General features: G+C 44.5%; 1 long non-coding RNA gene across 1 annotated transcript; it reads left to right on the top strand.

Annotated features, from left to right (window-relative positions):
- Positions 1 to 259: 259 nt before the first annotated feature.
- On the top strand, positions 260 to 10,419 carry LOC116749876. Its single transcript, XR_004348721.1, has 3 exons — positions 260 to 696; positions 4,607 to 4,669; positions 8,236 to 10,419. It is a non-coding gene; the product is annotated as an uncharacterized LOC116749876 (long non-coding RNA).
- The last annotated feature ends 5,852 nt before the right edge of the window (positions 10,420 to 16,271 follow it).

The raw sequence follows: 16,271 nt of genomic DNA, 5'->3' as shown, positions 1-16,271 counted from the left end.
GAGGCACAGGCAGGATTCCCAATTCTGACTTCAGTTGTGGCTGAATTTACAGTCATCACAATGTTTGTCCAGCTTCTGCTAAAACACACTCCCCAACAGAAATGCTTTATTCTCCAGACAGCCACTTCCATTTCTGAGAGTTCTAATGGTTACAAAATTCAGGAAGCTGCAACTTCCCTTCTGCATTTCACGTGGGTCCCTGCTCTTCAAATGTTTGAATAAGTCTAAACTCCCACCTAAGCCTTCTCTTCAGATTAAACACTGCCACAGCTTTCAGCTGTCCCTTGAGTGAATGCTCCAAACCCTGCCCTGCCGCTCATTTTCTTTGGCTGCAAAGAGGATCCAGTTCTGGACGTCACAGAACCCGTTCAGGCCCAAACCACAAACCGGATATGCTTTTCTTTTCCTTTCCCACCTTTCTGTGTGTTTGCGGGGTTAGTTCATCCTTGTGTTTCGCCACAGCCACTGAAATGTTCTTGTTTGCTTGTTATTTAACCACACAGAGTGTCAGTCACTGAAGGTACCTGTTGCCAACTGAGCAAACAGCCCGGGACAGAAAGCAACGTTTCCTCAACTCTCCGCAGTGCCGTGTTTCTCCACCACTTCAGTGTCACCTTGGACAGATTTCAAAGTTCAGCCTGATGAGTAAAAGAGAACCGTGTTGGCTTGAGAATCGCCTGTGCTCGTCACAAGCTGGTGAGTCACCGTCCCCTAAGCTGGCATCAGTGCTCACTTAGTGGGGCCTTGGGTCCAGCCATGGCCTTTGTCCCATACTGTGGTCAGAATGCTGACACTTTCCCTTTGCTGTCTTTTCACAATCCCCTGACTCTCATGTCCCAGAGATCAGAAGGTTGAGAGTTGTTACTCACCCCCAGCGCATTCCCATTTCTGACCCAAAGAGCTACGGGAACTTCCCATTTTAAGTTCTCCTGAGCATTTTGAAATTTCAAACTAAAGAGAGAGAGAGAGACGCACGGACAGTTTCAGGCACAACGTCTTCTCCAGCATCAGAAAATCCCAGGAGGTTCACTAGGGCTGCCACTGCCCTTTCACTCTTCCAGCTGGAACTCAGAAGGAAACTCTTTGCAGTAGCAGCTGGGAATTGCATTTTCTGTCTACGTTGGGGACATTTCGCGGACTCTTTGGGAAAATACGTTACATCTTCAAGCCCCTGTTCGGGGGTTTTACAAAGCTTCACGAGCCTGTGCTCTTCTCTGAGTTTGTTGCCAGTTCTGCATAGGCAAGAAGCAGAGTGTCCCAGCTCCTGGTCTAGAGAATTTAATTTACCAGAAGTTAATGATGTGTGGGCTGGAGCAAGCCTGCTTTTACCAGCGTGGATGTTTGGAAAACTCACCAATCTCCTCTCTATTCCTTCTGTGGAAAAGAATCCTAACTGCCTCTTCCTGCTTTTGGAAGTGAGCCCACCCACCTGGAATATTCTTCTATCCAGACCTGTGGCTGTAGAGGAGCAGTAGACTGACTGTGGTCAGACCTCTGAGACAGACAGGCAGATGCACTTGATCCTTTGAAAGGGACCAGGAACTCGCTTTATGTGTGTGTGTGTGTGTGTGTGTGTGTGTGTGTGTGTAGTGGTGGGTGTAGGGTCATTTAAATGCACCAAGGGGCCCAGACCACGTCAAATTTTTGAAACCTGTGGCATATTAAGAAATTAAACTTGACTTTTAGCACCCAGATTGTGGTCTCTGACTAGTTTCCCACTAAAAGGAATAAGAGCTCTTTGCAGAAATGACTGAACCCAGTTCTGGGATAGGAATTCCACAGGATGAGCTGGGGACATCTTGTCTTAACCGAAGGAAGGAATTTATCAAAACTACCAAGACTGGACTTATTGTGGTGACCATTTCACAATAGTTACAAGTATCGAATCATGACGTTTGTACACCTGAAACTAATATAATGTTACATGTTGATTACTTCTCAATTGAAAAAAGTAAACACTAAGGTCATGTCCAAACGACCCAGGAGAAAACTTGAAAAGGTTCCTTCTAGCCAAATACCAGACCATTTGAACATCTATAAGAATAAGTATATTCAAAGTTATGAGTCCAGGGCTTCCCTGGTGGCGCAGTGGTTGAGAGTCCGCCTGCCGATGCAGGGGACACGGGTTCGTGCCCCGGTCCGGGAAGATCCCACGTGCCGCGGAGCGGCTGGGCCCGTGAGCCATGGCCGCTGAGCCCGCGCGGAAAAAAAAAAAAAAAAAAATTATGAGTCCATAGTGATAATTAAAAAAACCCTTCATTCGTTACCATTGGAGGAGGTTAGGGACTAACTCACAGGGGAAGAATTAACCATCTGTCTTGTACCTCTGGTTAATCAAATAGCTGATGAGGGGAATTTTCTCTTTGTAGAAATATTCCAAAAGTGATATCAGAATTAGAATATCATCATTTTGCAAATCCTTCGTGAACTAATGTACCCAGGCACTGGTCGCCATAGCGGGTCACGCCACAAGAGGGTCTGCCGGACTGCCTTCTGGTGGAAGAACTTATGAAGTAGTTCCGTCACCTAAGTGAACTTGAATCTCCTCAAAATCTCAACAATAAATCTAGGAGCATGTTCATGGGAAACTCAGAGGACAGAGCGACATGTCAAACCACGTCACGGGCGTGCAGGAGGTGAAATCGTGTTGTGTGGATCAGTAGTCGACTTCTTGACGCTGCTGAGCGGTGCGCACCCCACTGTATGGAGGCGCTTCTGTCTGTTCGTTCTCCCGCTGAAGGGCGCCTGGGTTGTCTCCGGTTTCTCTGTACTATGACTAATGTCGTTATAAGCATTCATGTACAGGTTTTGGTATAAATGTTTTCATTTCTTTTGGGTAAGTAACTAGGAGTGGGATTGCTGGACCAAATCATATAAGTATATATTTAATTTTTAAGAAACTGTCAATGTCACCACGGGCTTGCAATAAAATAGGACCTTCCTTAGGATGGCTGTTAGGATTAAATGAATTATTACGTGCCAAGGGCTTAAGACAGTGCCTGGCGCTCAGTAAATGCTCACTCGCGTCATTACCCTTATTGGCAGCGTTATTTGGCCTGAGCGCACCCCTTTTTCCCTGAAATTTGAGCAACGGCACAGAAATCGGCAGTATCCAGGGACCACTGGGCGGCTAGTGGTGGTGCCTGGGACAATGCTGTGTTTCTGCCAACGGTCAGGATGGAGCTGGGCTCTGGGACCGGCCCCTGCCAGCAGTGATGCCTTGTGGCTGCGGCAGGACCACTCAGCCACCACGGCCATCTGTGATTTCCCCAGGTTTTGTTTCTAATGAAGGGAAAATAAGGGAGGAAACGGTCATTTCACGGCTACCCAGTGGACACTAGGAGCCACGGCATTTGAATCTTGAAAGAGGTGCGACCTTGATTTGTAGCTCACCTATTACACTGCATATTAATTATATTCCATCCTGTGTATCTTAAATACATTTTAAAAGGTAGACTTTATTTCTTAGAACAGTCTTAGGTTTATAGAAAAATTGGGAAGATAGTCCGTCGAGTTCCCATGTACCCTGCACTTAATTTTCCCTATTTTGAACATCTTACATTAGGCTGGTACAGCTGTTACAATTACTGAACCGATACTGACACATTCTTATTAACTAAAGTCTGTACTTTATCAGATTCTGTTAGTTTTTACCTGCTGTCCCTTTTCTGTTTCAAGATACCACATTACATTTATTTATTATTTTTTTAAAAATTGAAGTATAGTTGATTTACAACATTGTGTTAGTTTCAGGTGTACAGCAAAGTGATTCGGTTAAACATATATGTGTATATATATTCCATATAGTGTGTACATGTTGATACATTACAGTTACATTACATTTATTTGTCATGTTTCCTTAGGCTTCCCTTGGCTATGACAGTCTCAGACGTTCTTTGTTTTTGACAATCTTGACAGTTTTGAGGAGTACTGGCCACGAACCTTACAGAACATCCCTCTGTTGGGATTTGTCTGATAGTTTTTCTCATGGCTAGACTGGGGTCGTGGGTTTCGGAGGAAGACCACATCAGTAAGGCACCACATCCTCATTCTATCATGTCAAGGGCACACACTGTCAACATAATGATCGCTATTGTGCTCACTTTGGTCACCTGGCCAAAGTGAAGCACCTGAAGTCGAGTTTGTCAGCGTCTCCCCTGTAAAGTTACCCCTCCCTTCCCACGTTGTCATCTTTGGAAGGCAGCCACTGGCGCAGCTCATGCTTCAGGAGCGGGCAGTTATGCTTCACCCTCTTGAAAATGGAGTAGCTACATGAATCACTTGGAGTTCTTCTCCATGGGAGATTTGCCTCTTCTCTCCCAATTATATATGTATTCAATCAATTGTTTATATCAGTCTGGACTCATGTTATTTATAATTTCCATGTATTTTTAATTTTTTTAAAGCTTATGCGTTTTAAAACTATGCATTTAAGTTGTACCTTTTTGTTGCATGGTAAAGAATATTATAATGAAGACACGTGTGTTCAAATTTTGCTGATGTCTTTGCTTGTTTATTGAGTATATATTTCTAGGCTTAGAAGCTTGGAGCAGAAGATAGGAACATTGTAATGTTTTTTGCTATGTTCTGCCAATTTGTTTTCTAGGTACATTACTCAGCTTCTACTTCTATCTGAAGACGACGACAGTGCCTGTCTCAACACATCTTGGTGAGTGTTAGGCATTAAAATGTGTTGAAAGCTTTGTTAAGATGATAGGAAAAAAGTATCACCCTTTCCAGCAAATTAAAAAAATTTTTAAATACTTCCTAAGATGGTAGGGAAGAAAAGTGTCTATATTTTAATTTGTGTTTCATTGCCAGTGAGGGCACACATCTTTGCTGCTTTTTGATGGGGGAACAAGCACAGGTGGAGTGGTCCTCTGGCCTCAGGCTCACTGCTGAGCTATAGTTTGGCTACCACAGAGCATCTCTTTTCTGCGAGAGCCGTAGGGTCTCCCAAATATAAAAGAACATGAAGAAAAAGGGTGGGCTACATACCCTTTTTGCCATGATGCTCAGAAACAGTAGTTGCGGCCCTTCTCTGGTCACCCCATAGTGTGATGGAATATTCTGGAATGCCTCCAGGTGGGAACGTTGCAGGAGGTGGCTTTTATGATTGGCCTGAGTCGGAAGCTGCCTCCCTCCATGCCTCCATTCACGCAACACTTCTGCGCTGTGCTGTATCTACACAGTGACTTGTGCACCCCTATGCCACTGTGAATGCTGCATCTTCCCACCCAGGAGACCCTGAAGTCTAGCAAAGCCTAGCTATTCATCACTTTGAATAACAAGTCTGGTTAATCAGTACTGTTGGTGCTCTAGTGGGAAGAAGTACAAAGCCCGAGTACCTTTCTGCAGGTGGGGATGGCTTCACAGGGGAAGTGACAAAATAGAGCTAGATCTTAATAATAGATATGAGCCTGTCAGTTGGAGAAAAGAGAGGAGAGCGTTTGACACCAAGCTGTGGGGAAGCAATGGGTGATTTGCAACGGGAGCACCAAGGATGAATTTTGGTAGCCACGTGACCGAGGTCTAACAGGGCTGAGCAGAAGTGATGTGCACGGCCCGGAGTTCGGGCTTCAGCCTCCTCTGCAGGCTCTGCTCTGCTCTAGTCCCCTTCCAGATGGGGACACCGCCCACGTGGTTATGGAAGCCATGCTTGACGACGGCAGAGACTATCACCCTGGCGACCGTAACAATTCTGTGAGAGGCCTGCCCCGCCAGTATTTTGCCCCTGATATTTATAAGTGAGCAAGAAATAGCTTCTGTTGTCTTTGACATTATGTATCAAATATACTAGCTTACTGCGTACTTACTAAATACAAATAAGCCAGCTTACAGCAAGCAATAAACCGCAGGCAGGGGGGGAAAAATAGTGAAGGGCTTTGAATGCCACACCGAGGAGTTTGGGTTTATTGCTGCAGGAACAGGATGACTTTTTTTGTTTGTTTGTTCGTTTTTGCGGTACGCGGGCCTCTCACTGCTGTGGCCTCTCCCGTTGCGGAGCACAGGCTCCGGACGCGCAGGCTCAGTGGCCATGGCTCACGGGCCCAGCCGCTCCGCGGCACGTGGGATCTTCGCAGATCAGGGCACGAACCTGCGTCCCCTGCATCGGCGGGCGGACCCTCAACCACTGCGCCACCAGGGAAGCCCAAGAGGAGGATTTTTAAACACAGAGTGACATGCTGAGTGCGTGTGTGGAATGAGTGGGACACACCTTCCAATCCATGGGCCACACCCTGGTCTCTGAGATCTTTGCTCGTTATGAATCCCTTCAGCAGCCTCCACTAGACTGAACTTTTGGAAGTGCCAGATATGAATTCCACTGGCATCTTGAGAGTCTGCAGGATCCTCAGAAATAAGTTAGAAGGTATTTGAAGAGGGTTGTTTAACAATCACAAATTCCTCCTCTTCCTCTGTGTATGCCCTGTGTGATATGCAATGTGGCTACCTATCAAGAGATAGGGTACGTTAGCTCCTCCCCTGAAACAGAGGCATGGCCATATGACTTACTTGGGCTCAAGGGACATTAGCACACGCGACACAAGTTGGCTCAAAATGCACTAGTGTATTGGAGCTCGGTCACGCTTGCTCCCTGAGACCTCCAGGTAAAGAAGTCTGGGCTGGTCTCCTTAAGAATGATACAGAACATGTGGAGAAGGGCAGACAGACGTGTGAAGCCATCTTAGAGGAATCATCCCAAGTAATCCATCAGATGATTGGGAACCTCATGAGTGACCCCAGGTAAGACCAGCAGAAGACCTGCCCAGCTGAGCCCAGCCCAAGTTGCCAACCAGAGACTCACGAACAATAACCCACTAAGTTCTGGGTATTTTGTTACACAGCAATAGATAACTGATACAATGAATGGGAGATCTCACTGTCGAGAAGATCCCAGTTGATGTCAGTACAGAAGAAATAAGCCATAGAATCACCACCCCTACCCCCATTCACTCAGAACTCTCAGAGACGCAACAGAGCAGCTGCTAATATTCTGTTTGAACATACGGATTTATTTTTCTATAAAACAGAAAGAAAATGATTTCCTTTAGTCACTCCAGTTTTGTTTCTGATGTTTCTTGTGCTTCTATTTTTTCCCTTCTCTTCTTTCTAGTTTCTCTTGTAAGAATAGTCTAGTTGTTAGATACTTTAACTCTGCGCACATTCCTCTCTCTACTTGGGGTAACACCAGGTTGTTGAAATTTCCTTTGCTTTTGGGGACACTCGTTCTTCTTTCACATGTCGCTTCATTCTTCCTCTTTTCAATTTCTTAAAGATAGCCCTTAATTAAGAAAGAAGAACCTTCTTTAGATTTCTTAATGTTTTCCTTGACCTTCTCTCCCAAATTAAATATGTAATCTTTATATTACAATTACCTGAAATTATCAATATTATTTACATAAATCTCTGTATAGAACCCTGTCTTCTGTATGACAGGAATTGGCAATACGAAAAAAAAATTCAGAATCACATGGTAGGGAAAGTTGTTAGCTATAAAACACTTGCTCATCAACGATTCTTTAAATTTCACCATTAGAATGCATCTCTCATTAAAGATTCATCTTTTCTATCTGAAAGGTCTCATCTTTCAGCCAAAACTTTAACATCATTGTGGCTTCTTCTGTGACATTCGTGCATTCAGTCACTAAATATTCACTGAGTTTTCTGAATACTCGGCTGGGGCATGGAGATATAAAGATGAATACAAAACTCTGCCTTCAAGAGAGAAAGCAGAGTGATAGAAAAATAATATTACTTCAACGTGCTAAGTGTCATAATAGACACGCACAGGGCATTCCAGGAGTCAGAGATCTGTGTGTGTGTTCGGGGGTAGCTGTGAATAAGGAAAGGTCTGAAGAAGGAGATACTGGATTAGGCTGTAAGTTACAAGTAGGGGTTAGTCGTGAGATGTGTATGAGACGTGGGGGAAAGCATGCAATGTGAGGTAGGGCAGGATGAGAAGGCGGGTGGACAGAGCCTATCCAGTGGTCAGAGGCTGTAGAGAACCAGATTGAGGAGTAGACTTCATCTTGTAAAGCAGAGTGAGCCGTGGAGGATTTCCAGTAAGGGAGTAACGCCGAAGACGTGATGGTGGGTTTGAAAGGGTGAGACCATCGGAGCCTGTTATCCTTGCATACTGGATAGAGAATGAAGACCTGAAGTAAGATGGTGCCAGCTTTGTGGCTGTTACGAGGCCAAGACTTTATTAACCTTTGTTTCAAACTTTATTCCCAGGCTTCTTCAGCTTAATTAGCTGCAAAGAATGAATTGTATACGTAAAAACTGAAAAGAGCTGCAGTATCGAAGGGGCAGGAATGAAAAGAAGAGATAAATGAAGAAATGTTTAGAAAGCTGAGCTGGCAGAACTTAAATTTGATTGGCTGTGTGAAGTAAGGGAGAAAGAGTCAGGGTGACTTCTGGGGGTCTTGTTTGGTGAGGCGTGACGGCCCTGACGTGGGGACACAGGAGGAGACACACCAGCGGTGGAAGGGACCTTTTCAGCCTCTGCAGAACGCTCTCAGCGCTAATATGGCAGAGCCATTAGTCATTGGCTCAGTTTGCTGGACCCATGACTGGTCAAGTTCATCCAACTGGAACTTGCCTTCCTTGCCTTCTTAATTCATTGCACCAGGTGAGGATTTTGGCTGGAGTATGAGGAAGAGAATCAAGCCTTGGTCAGAAATGTGACACCATCAATCACAAACTTGTTGATTTCGATAGATACACAGTCCAGAGGAAATTTCCCAGAAGCTGTTATCACTGCGTGCGGAGACTAAGCCTCACTTCGTGATCGGACTGGCTGCTCTCCCTACTCGAGAGGTGAAGATATTTCTCCTGCTTCCATGTGACCGTGGTCATTGACACGATGGAATAAGTAGTTGGCTTAATGATGTCACTTCACGGGCTGTGGATTTTTTAATGCAGGCAGTTCTTCGTGTAAATACTAGTCAGGAAAGAGGTTTTCCTTTCTTTTCTTTCTTTTTTTTTTTAATCTTCAAGAGAAGCTGTTTTAATTAAACAAAGGGCAGGAGGTTCCTTCCTGAATGGTTAAAGCCCTCTTGATTATACCAGCAATGTGCTGATTACAAACTGCTCCTTGGCCATTTCTGCTACATTTACCAGAATCCTTGTTAAATAACATTTTCCCAAAAATGATGTGAGAAAAAGCAAACAATGGAGCATACAAGTGGTTGACAGATAGGAAAAAACACAACGAATAGAAAAGCTTTTATGCTTCTTCACTTTGAGATAAAGGAAAAAAAAATCTACACCTTTCTCTTTAAAATATAATTTTTAGGTAAAAAGTTGGTTTCATTGACATTATTACATATGTTAACTTCATGCTCAATGCAATCTTTTAAAAGAGGTAAGATTTTTAAATAGATGTTCCTATTATAGAACATTCAGACAATACAGATAAGCAAAAAGAGGAAAATACACATCTCTCACAATTTCTCCACTCTGAGATAATCCATGTTAAAGCAGTTTTTCAGTTTTCTTTCCTTACATCCAGGGTGAAGGGAAAAGCATTCACCAGTTTGTTGTGGGGAGAGCATGGTCCCTGTCTGAAAGGAACATGCTGATGGTTTGATTGGCGGAGGCCGCAAACGATAAGCTCAAAAAAAAAAAAAAAAAAAAATCCAGTCTGCTGGGGCCTCCTAAACAGAGAGGTGCTGGGGGCTTGGGAATCATTTCGTGCTTCAAGCTGTAATGAATGGGGTCTGCAGTTCCAGGATTGGAGTTGGGGGTCAAGCTGAATCTTTCTATGTAAGAGAAATGAAAGGATTTTGAGGTCCGTTTTGGGAAGGAGCAAAATGCCAAACTAGGAGAAGGAAAATGGAATCAAGAGAGGTGGCCATGGCAGGAGGGATGGGGAGATAAGAAAAACTCTTGAAGCTGCACGGTCTGGGAAGGACCTCTGGTTTAATGTGAGATACACGATGCATCCTGCATCTTCTGGGATTCTTCCAAAAAATGTCAAGAAATTCTTCACCAGTCGCTAATGCTTTTGAGGGAGTAGATTCTTTTCCTTTACACATAGGGTCCTTAATACCTGGGTATTGATTATCGGAGTCCCCCCAGTTGCCAGTTTTTTTCTTTTCCGTTGTGGTTTATTACAGGATATTGACTATAGTTCCCTGTGCTCTACAGTAGGACCTTGTTGTTTATCCATCCTATATATGAGTTTGCATCTGCTAATCCCACACTCCCAATCCATCCCTCCCCCTTGGCAACCACAAGTCTGTCCTCTATGTCTGTGAGTCTGTTTCATAGAGAAGTTCTGTTGTGTCATATTTCAGGTTCCACATATAAGTGATATCATATGATATTTGTCCTTGTCTGGCTTACTCTACTTGGTATGATAATCTCTAGGTTCATCCATGTTGCTGCAAATGACATTATTTCATTCTTTTTATGGCTGAGTAGTATTTCATTGTATATATATATATCATATCTATATCTATATATATATCACATCTTTCTCTGTTCATCTGTTGATGGACACTAAGGTTGTTTCCATGTCCTGGCTACTGTGAATAGTGCTTCTGTGACCATAGGGGTGCATGGATCTTTTATTTTTATTATTATTTTTTTTGCTGTACGCGGGCCTCTCACTGTTGTGGCCTCTCCCGTTGCAGAGCACAGGCTCCGGACGCGCAGGCTCAGCGGCCATGGCTCACGGGCCCAGCCGCTCCGCGGCATGTGGGATCTTCCCGGACCGGGGCACGAACCCGTGTCCCCTGCCTCGGCAGGCGGACTCTCAACCACTGCGCCACCAGGGAAGCCCGCATGGATCTTTTTGAATTAGAGTTTTGTCTGGATATGTGCCCAGGAGCGGGTTTGCTGGGTCATGTGGCACCAGCTACCACTTTGCTGGAGGAAGTCCAGGCTAACTAGTGTGACAACATTCCCTAATGCTCTGGCCACACGTAAAGTCAGTCAATGCTAAATAATCTCTCCCCATTTTTTACTCCAAGATTATATTTTGTATTATGTTTTAAGTAGGCTTTTTCTCTCTATCTAAAATGAAGAAGCAGAACTGGTCCCCACCCATTGTTTTCTTGGTCACTCTTTCCACGTTGTCTGCTGTGGTCAGCTTCTGGAGAGCATAGCTCCAACAGAATGCACATTACTGTAAAGTGGATTTCAAATCTTGCAAACCAGTTGGGATTTCATGAGAGTGTTGAAAGTGATATTGAGAGAACTGCTCAAAACATCTGCCAAGTCACTGACAAATGAGGACCTGGCCGAATTGGAGCAGTCGACAATAGAGAGAAACTCAACAAGGATGGTCTCAGATCCTGTTTCAGAGTGTGATTTTACTACCAAAGGATTAGGGGAGGTCCCTGGGAAAAGGGATGAAGCACTCGAATTGGGCAAAAGCAGTTTTGGATTTTGGATTTCGGACTTTATGGATTCATTGTGAAACTCAACAGTGCAGCAAAGCCCGTCATAGATCTACTGAGCATTCCCTTTGTTCATTCTGAGAATTGGTGCATGGATACAGTTTTGTTTTTTTTTTTAACATCTTTATTGGAGTATAATTGCTTTACAATGGTGTGTTAGTTTCTGCTTTATAACAAAGTGAATCAGTTATACATATACATATGTTCCCATATCTCTTCCCTCTTGCGTCTCCCTCCCTCCCACCCTCCCTGTCCCACCCCTCTAGGCGATCACAAAGCACCGAGCTGATCTCCCTGTGTGCTATGCAGCTGCTTCCCACTAGCTATCTATTTTATGTTTGGTAGTGTATATATGTCCATGCCACTCTCTCACTTTGTCCCAGCTTACCCTTCCCCCTCCCCACATCCTCAAGTCCATTCTCTAGTAAGTCTGTGTCTTTATTCCCGTCTTGCCCCTAGGTTCTTCATGACCATTCTTTTCCCCTTAGATTCCATATATATGTGTTAACATACGGTATTTGTTTTTCTCTTTCTGACTTACTTCACTCTGTATGACAGACTCTAGGTCCATCCACCTCACTACAAGTAACTCAATTTCGTTTCTTTTTATGGCTGAGTAATATTCCATTGTATATATGTGCCACATCTTCTTTAATGGATACAGTTTTAACCTACATCGTGTTAAGTGTCAGATAAACTTGTTTTTTCCCTTGTTAGTTTGGTTTTTCCAGATAAAATTTGAATCAAACTTCATTTTCGGACTCTGTAGTATAAAATTTTTAGCTCATTATAGAAAATCCAGAACGAGCAAATATAGAGATAATTGTGTAGTAAACTGCCTTGTATGCATTATCCAGCTTGAACAGTTATTAACTAATGGCCAATTTTAAAACGTTTTTCTTCAAATAAGAACATAATGTATAGGTATAGAGTGCATAAATCATAATTGTACAGCTTGTAAATTTCCACCAATTAAAAATTCTATTTAATAACCGTACAAATCAAGAGATGCAATGTCACCAGCACCTGCTGAGGTTCTGACAAGCTGAGTGGTCCAGGCAGGTCGCTGGCCTCTCCAAGCTTCATCTTCTTCATCCATAAAAAAGGGTCTGAGTTCATACCATCACGACGTTTCTGAGATAAGTGGGTTAAGTGAGATAAAAGCACACTGTCCACGCTCAGTAAATCCTGGTCTTCTTTAAAATGACATCTTTCTTCTACAAACATTTCCCCATCACGTTCTCTGGCAGGGGGCGCTCTCCTTCCAGGGAAGGCACGTGAAGCCCACCTTTGAGATTCAAATCTACAGATTGACAGGGAATCTGGAAACCTCCATTCAGAGCCCTCCAGCTGCACTAGTTTACAAGCTAGTTTTGATGGGGGGGGCAGGGACCTCGGGGTGCAGGGGCTTGAAGCAGGATCTCAGTTCCCTGCCCAGGAATCGAACTCAGGCTGCAGCAGTGAGAGTGCTGAATCCTAACCTCTAGACCATGAGGGCCAGCGGGCCTGATGTAAGTCCCCGGTCCTTGTCTTCTTTGGAGAAAAAAATTCAGCTCGCTTTACTTATTTACAAAAATTCAGATCCCTTTACTTACTTACAAAACAGAAACAGACTCACAGACTTAGAGAACGTACTCGTGGTTACCAGGGGGGAAGCGCAAGGGGAAGGGATAGATTGGGAGTTTGGGATTGACATGTACACACAGCTATATTTAAAATGGATAACCAACTAGGACCTACTGTATAGAACAGGGAACTCAGCTCAATAATATATAACAACCTAAATGGGAGAAAATTCGGAAAAGAATACACACATGCCTCAGGGTGCACTCAGGGTGACTCCCCGCAGAGCTGCGTACCCAGGGCTCTGGGTTGTCTGCTGTCTGTGTCGGTCGGAGACGGGCGGGACCCCCGGGCCCGCATCCCATCCCGGAGCAGCATCCCCACCGTGATGAGGTCAGGGCCGGAATATCTGCATTTCCCCTTCCTGCCAGGAGGTGGCGGTGTGCTCACTCAGCCAGAGCCCGCTGTGCTGAGGTTTCCCTGATGCAGCAGCCTCTTGGTACCAAGCGTCCTGGCCCAGGACTGCCCCACTTTGCTAGGGAGAGAGAAGTCTCTGTCAGTCTAGCCCTGAATGACCTGTCAAAAGACCAAATGAAAAGGCTCTCTCTCTTTTTTATCCTACTTAAGTCAGAAAAGTCGGCAATAACGCTTAAACATGGATTATGATGCCTTTCATAATAAACTTTCATTTATCTTGGGTTGTTTCCTCATTGTAATTGTTTAAATATCTCCCCTCCCCCAAATTCCCAAACACCTCTATGCCAGCTGTTTACCGAGCTAAATGAAACAGACTTTTTTTTTTTTTTTTGCGGTACGCGGGCCTCTCACTGTTGCGGCCTCTCCCATTGTGGAGCACAGGCTCCAGACGCGCAGGCTCAGCGGCCATGGCTCACGGGCCCAGCCGCTCCGCGGCATGTGGGATACTCCCGGGCCGGGGCACGAACCCGTGACCCCTGCATCGGCAGGCGGGCTCTCAACCACTGCGCCACCAGGGAAGCCCTGGAGCCATTTTTTATATTTCATTTTTGGATTGTTCCTTGCAAGTGTATAGAAATACATTTGATTTTTGTATACTGGTCTTGTATCCTGACAATTCCATATGCAGTCATATGGAATTTATCATTTATGATAAATTATGATCAACCATTTATCATTTTCATGGTTGCACACAATTTCATCAAATAATACCCTATAATTTCCTTAATCTTCTCATCCGGTTGGATTTATATGTTGTTTACAAGTTCCTCATGATTATAAACACTCGTACTGGAAATAATTTTGCACATTCAGCTATTTTCTTTGTAATTATTTCTTTAGACTAAATTTATGGGTATGGGTTAAAAGGAATGAATCTTTTGTGTGGTTCAATATTTTTATTGCCAAATTGGCCTTTAATGGAGTGTGTAAAGCCCGAAGCTGATGCATACATGTACTTATTACCCACAGCTCATCTTCATCCCATGATAGCTTATCCAGTCTACCATGGTGACGTTGCTTTGTAAGGTGATCGAAATATGAGTCAGTTAAAAGGAACAGACGGCCATTTGCATGATGGTGTGCTGTCTTGTGTTGGGTCACTTTGACTTCCTTTAACCCCTGCCATTCATTCTCTTGTAGACACGCACAAGGGTAGTTACTTGGTAAGGAAGATGGGAATAAGTCACGAGGAGTCACCATCGCTCCTGCCACAGCTAGAAGCACGGCTTGGAGCACATGCTCTACGGCTTGGAGCACGTGATGGTAAATTGGTACCATCCCCTGTGTTATGCAAAGCAAATTATTATCAGCAGCATCGTCATGGGCGGTGTTTATTCCCTGCTCACCATTTGCAGGGAACTGTGTTTTACTCTTTTTTTTTTAAATTATTTATTTATTTATTTTTGGCTGCGTTGTGTCTTCGTTGCTGTGCGAGGGCTTTCTCTAGTTGCGGCGAGCGGGGGCCACTCTTCATCGCGGTGCACGGGCCTCTCGCTGTCATGGCCTCTCTTGTTGCAGAGCACAAGCTCCAGATGCGCAGGCTCAGTAGTTGTGGCTTACGGGCCTAGTTGCTCCGCGGCATGTGGGATCCTCCCAGACCAGGGCTCGAACCCGTGTCCCCTGCATTAGCAGGCAGACTCTCAGCCACTGCGCCATCAGGGAAGCCCTGTTTTACTCTTAATAACTCACTTAGTCCTCACAACCCTGTGAGGCAGGTAGTGTTCATATTCCCATTTCACAGATGAGTTAACTAAGTCTTTGAGAGATTAAATAGACTGTTCAAGCTGTCTCCAGCAGTAAGTATTAAGCCAAGAATTGAATGCAGTTTGTGTGACCAGAGGCCACGCACTAAAGCACTCGACTGCCTCATCCTTACCTGTATGAGGAACTGAAGGACGGTGTTTTGCAGAGGTAATAGTTTTATAAAGATACCAATGGAGTAAATCATTTGCTCCACCCGAAAAATGGCTATGAGAAATCACAGCACCACAATGGAATGTTTTACCGTCAGGGAAACAGCTTCAGACCAGCAGATGTAATTATTTGACTGTCCAATTAACTTTCTGGGAAATTGGCCAGGTCTGTGCCCGTGGTCCACTCTGGCCACGTGAGCTGGCCTTTCTCCTCACAGGTGCTGCACGTGTTTAACACAATTCTACTTTCCAGCCTTTCCCTCCTCACACCGTCTCCCTCACAGATGTGGAAATACAATTTTCTGGTAGGCTCTGAAACTTCCTTCTTTTAACGTAAGATGTGGACATGATAAGACCTTGCAGACAAGTTCATGCAACTAGCACTGGAATTTAGTAATGTTTCTAAAAATGGACCTCTGAAAGATTTAATATCATAAGTCACTGTGATCCCCAGAGAAAAACGCAGGTGCCGCGGTGGTGGAGGTGTCTTCCGTGAAGTGTGAGGGTGTTTTTCTTGCCCCTCTAGAACATTTTCCTTTGTAATGTGGAGGTGGCCTGGCATTTTTCAAGGGACACAGATGGTGCTAGTGAATACGGGTGACAGTGCAGTGTGGGAGGGACCTTGGGGCAGTGTCGGCAGGACCCTGGGGTCAGGTCATGGCTCTGTTGTGTGACCTTAGGCAGGTCATTAACCTCTGGGTTTAATTTGCTCATATGTGAAATTAGGAGATCACAGTACCTTGCATCACAGAACTGCTGTGAAAAACAGCACCATGTGAGATACTATTTGGAAAAGTACTTTGGAAATAACAGAATTACCCAAATGCCAGGTAGCTTTAGTTCACACCACCCTGTTTCAACTTGCTTGAGTTGGGAGATGTTCAACCAGCTGGAGTGCCTGGGGAAAAGA

Source organism: Phocoena sinus, chromosome 2, assembly GCF_008692025.1.
Source record: "Phocoena sinus isolate mPhoSin1 chromosome 2, mPhoSin1.pri, whole genome shotgun sequence".
NCBI lineage: Eukaryota > Metazoa > Chordata > Mammalia > Artiodactyla > Phocoenidae > Phocoena > Phocoena sinus.
Note: the sequence above shows the minus strand (reverse complement) of the source record. Positions and strands in the feature narration are given on the sequence as shown.